Here is a 5000-nt window from a genome sequence, read left to right as displayed (position 1 = left end):
CAATATTTGGGTAGGACTGGGGCCACTCACACACTACACACCAGGACAGCGAGGCCACTACCTCTCGGGTTAAATCTCGTATCAACTTGCTGCTAGGTGAACGGAGGCTACTTATTAAGAGGCTCTCTCATCTGCTTTGCCGCGCCCGGGACTCGAACCCGGGTCTCCTCGGTTGTAAGCCGTGTGTGTGTGTGTGTGTGTGTGTGTGTGTGTGTGTGTGTGTCGCCAAAGGAGATCTGTGGTAATGAGTCACATCTTAAGGAGGAGGAGGAGGAGGAGGAGGAGGAGGAGGAGGAGGAGGGGAGGAGAAGGAGGATCGCAATTCCGTTGTAATGAAGCAAAATTTTAATGGAGGAGAAGTAGGAGGAAGGTTTTAGTATGGTGATAATGGTGATGAAGATACTTTGAACTTGCTAAGGAGAGTACAAGAAAAAAAAAGTAGATACTGTTAGGTGTGATTATGTAGTGATGATGATAACAGTGGTCTGGTGAATAGATAGCGATTAGATGTAACACTTAAAGGTGTAAAAATAAAGATGTGATGAAAATAGTGTGAGGTCTAAGTAATGGTGATGACAAGCGATTTTGTTAGTAATAGTAGCAATTAGTGATGATGATGATACTGGTGGTGGCTGATAATGGTGATGATGACGGCAATACTAACGGTAATGACAACTGTCGTGGTGGTGATGATGGTGATGATGCCAGTGATGGTGATTACAGTAAGGTGAGATAATGGTGGAGACAGTGATGTGTGAAACTGTAGATGGGATGGGTGACAGTAATAGGTGATGGTGATTGCGTTGATGGTGAGTGATGATTAACAACGACAAGTGTAACTGAATGTGTGTGTGTGTGTGTGTGTGTGTGTGTGTGTGTGTGTGTGTGTGTGTGTGTATGTAAGTAGGTCTGTGTGATGGTAAATAATAGAGGTGATAGTGAACAGATGATAGTGGCAAGATGTTATTTACACAACAATAACACTACGAGGCAGGAACAGTAACCAAATTAAAGTACCTTCAGCCTTTTCCGCCCCCCCCCCCCAAAAAAAAAAAAAAAAGATAAATGAAAAAATAAATAAATAAAAAAAAATGTAAAAATCAATAAAAATCCTTCTTCACTAGTGTACTGCCGCCTAATACACTTTTTTCCACCTTGATTTTCACCTTTTTTAATGAATTGGGAATAGCTGTGGTGTCGCCGGTGGTGGTGGAAGTGATAACAGTGGTAGTGGTGGTGGTGGTCACGGTGGAGGTGGTGGAAGTGGGGACTCAGCTACCACGTGATGAGCTTGGAAAATGTGGAATGAGAATAAACGGAAATAATAGAGACTAATGGACAGTGAGAGGAAGTACTAGGAATGAGAATAATGGAGACTAATGGACAATGAGTGGAATTATCAGGAACGGGAATACTGGAATAATAATGAGTAGTGGGCGGAATTATTAGGAAAGGGAATGATGCGTAGAAGTGAAGAGCGAGAGAAATTAATGGGAATGGGAATAATGGGGAGTAATGGGCAACGAGAGAAATAATTATCGGTAAAAATAATGGGAATAGAAATGCGTAACATTAGCAAAGGACTAGGAATGGGAATGATGGGGGGGTAGGAATGTCCAGTGAGGAAAATTATTAGGAATGAAAAATTATGAATGAAAAAGCAGAAATTGGAATAATATGATAGGAAAATGTAGCAATTAGGAATGAGAATAAAGGAATGGGAATGGGTATAGAATCAAAGCCATAAATGGATTAGTGATGGGAGGAATATGGAATGTATTATAAGGCGAAAGGAATGTGCTGAAGGGTGAAGATGGAGAAAAGGAAAAGAGAGAAATGGGATGAGTAGGAGAAAATGATTATGATGAGACCATAGAGGGAGGTACAGGGAGGAAAGAAAGGGGAGGAGGCTCTAGGCTACGAGAGCGAAGGAGTGGCCGGCTATGGGAGGGGAGAAGTAAGGGGAGGGAGGATAAAAAGAGAGAGTTCTAATAAGAGTAGAAGGGAAAGAGAGTACCTGAGAGGCGGAAGTATGACTAATTATTGACAGGTGAAATAGATAAAGGAAGAGAGAGAGAGAGAGAGAGAGAGAGAGAGAGAGAGAGAGAGAGAGAGAGAGAGAGAGAGAGAGAGAGAAGAAGAAGAAGGAAGCGATGAGAAAGATAACGAGAGACAGTAAAAAGAGAGTTTGTTTTGCCATACTAGGAAAAAAAATCGAGAGAAAAAGTAACATAGCAAAGTGGTTAAAATACGCAAGAAAAGAGAAAGGAAGGAAGAAAACCGAAGATCTAAAATAAAATCATTAACAGAGTACCTTAAAATACACAATGAAAAGAGAGAAAGGGAGGGAGGGAGGGAGGAGGGAAACTGAAGATCTGAAGCCGCATTATGTGGGTTGTGGTGAGACTTTTTTTCCTCTTCCTTCCCCTCAGGTTTTGTATTTCGGGGCCGCCACTCCTCGTCCTCAGGGTACATTGACCTCCTTACCCGGTGGCTCAGGGGATAATTAATCCAGTTCCTCCGTGGCGTCAAGCGTAAAGTGAGAGCCTGGGTGTAAATGAGCGTAGGTGTATGTGAGAGAGACAGAGAGAGAGAGAGAGAGAGAGAGAGAGAGAGAGAGAGAGAGAGAGAGAGAGAGTGAGAGAGACAGAGAGAGAGAGAGAGACAATTCATCATCACAAATTGTAGAAAAGAGAGAAAGAGGGAGAGAGAAAGAAAGGAAGAAAATAAAAAGATACGGAGGTAGAGTTTAGAGAAAAATACGGCTTTGTTTGTTTCACTGATAACAATCTCCTGTGTGTGTGTGTGTGTGTGTGTGTGTGTGTGTGTGTGTGTGTGTGTGTGTGTGTGTGTGTGTGTGTGTGTGTGTGTGTGTGTGTGTATAGGGGAGAAAAAGAGAGAAAATCCCCTCAGGTAAATCTCTGAACACCGCCAATAAACTGAAGGGAAAGTGGAAACTGCAATCTAGGGAAACGAAGATGAATGGAGACGGGTGGACGATGGACACACACACACACACACACACACACACACACACACACACACACACACACACACACACACACACACACACAGAGAGAGAGAGAGAGAGAGAGAGAGAGAGAGAGAGAGAGAGAGAGAGAGAGAGAGAGAGAGAGAGAGAGAGAGACAGAGAGATTACAACGGGAAAGTAGCGTTGATGGCTGGATTGATGGGGAGTTGATGGGAGGGGATGGGTTGAGGTAGACAGAGGTTCTTTTTGACAAGTTGACAGGTTGATAGGTTGCTGGGGAGAAGGGAATTTGAGGGATCTTTTAATAACCCATTCCTGTCCCTCCCTTCCCTGTCCACTCACCCACTCATCTGTACTTGCCTGAGCGCCTGTCACCTGTCCTACTGTTTTTTTTTTTAATTTTCTGACAGGTGGGACGGGCAGGTGTGTGATTAGAGATTAGACTGTTTGTTTAGGTTATCTGTGTGTTTTTGTAAGTTTAGGAGAGGTGAGACGTGAGATATGTGTGTGTGTGTGTGTGTGTGTGTGTGTGTGTGTGTGTGTGTGTGTGTGTGTGTGTGTGTGGTTAGTGAGAGTAGGGGAGCGTAAAACCGATGTAATTATAATGAGAAATCTCCATCTTTTATTACTTAATTATCCTGTAACACAATACTACCGCTGTCGTTATTACTATTATTATTACTTCTCTTATTACTGCTACTATTACTGCTTCTCCTGCTGCTACTACTACAATTACTACTGCTACTACTACTACTACTACTACTACTACTACTACTACTACTACTACTACTACTACTACTACTACTACTACTGCTACTACTACCACTACTACTGCTACAACTACTACTACTACTACTTTTGCTACTACTGATCACTCATTCTACTAATATTTTTAGTTACCAGCTTTCTTACACGGAGACAAAAACAACCCAAGCAATGTAAAGTAATAATCAAAACTTACTCGTTCTACCCATAGTAGACAAACCTTACTTACTTATCCGATCCATTTAGACATTATACACTCCTTGGAATACTTATAATTGAACTGCCTCCCCGTTTAAGTAATCTGTAGTAAACATAGGGAAGATTAACTCAAGTTTCTCCCTCTGAACGTAATTCAAGGGAAGGAAGGCATTAAGAGAGCGAAGGAGGACAGATGGGGAACACCGTAATGGTAATAACAAAATCGATATGCTTGTAATGCCTTGTGTGATTGACCAGATTGATATTAGATGATGGGAGAGTAATAACAGCAGCATTAGTAATCTCTGTAGCATCAGTGGTAGTGGTAAGGTAAGGCTGGTTTGGGCATGTAAGGCGTATGAGAGAAGCAGGTAAGCAAAGATTGGAGGAGAGATTTCAATGCCAAGCTACGTAGCGATCTTGAGAGAGGCAGCTTGCTCGCTCTCTTGCTTGCTTGATTGATTGATTGGTTTAAGGCGTCCAACAACGAGGTCAGAGAGAGAGAGAGAGAGAGAGAGAGAGAGAGAGAGAGAGAGAGAGAGAGAGAGAGAGAGAGAGAGAGAGATTCGAAGGAAGAAATACGGAGAAGATAAATTTTGCTTACTAAAACTGCCGTCTGTTTAATCTTCCTCTTCTTTCGTCCTCCTTCTCCTCCTCCCCCTCCTCCTCACTCTCACTCCGGTCTCCTTCCCGCCAGACAAACTCTCTCGTCCCTCCGGAAATAGGGTTACGGGGCCCTCCAGCCGTCTGTGTGTGTGTGTGTGTGTGTGTGTGTGTGTGTGTGTGTGTGTGCGCGCGTCGGTGTCTGGGAAACGGGGCACGTGAGGCAGTTTTTAATGAGTTCCTTGAGACGCAGGGAACGGGGCGGGGTGGGGGGCGGGGGGTGGTGGATGAAACTGGACAGCGGTAAGGGAGAGAGTGGAAGGGGTTGGGAGGATACTCTATTGGGAGGGTAGGGGGACGGGGCAGTGGTGGGTAGCTCTGACTAGCTCGCTGGGGCCGGGACGAGGCTGGGAGGGGCGGGGCGGGGAGGGGCGGCTGTTTC

General features: G+C 44.1%; 1 protein-coding gene across 1 annotated transcript in view; it reads left to right on the top strand.

Annotated features, from left to right (window-relative positions):
• The window catches only part of LOC135105020 (mucin-4-like), a 49719-nt gene that overhangs the window by 1794 nt on the left and 42925 nt on the right, over positions 1 to 5000 (top strand). The gene's annotated exons all lie outside the window — the stretch shown is intronic.

This window comes from Scylla paramamosain, chromosome 11 (assembly GCF_035594125.1).
Source record: "Scylla paramamosain isolate STU-SP2022 chromosome 11, ASM3559412v1, whole genome shotgun sequence".
NCBI classification, from domain to species: Eukaryota; Metazoa; Arthropoda; class Malacostraca; order Decapoda; family Portunidae; genus Scylla; species Scylla paramamosain.
This window is presented reverse-complemented; position numbering and strand designations above follow the sequence as displayed.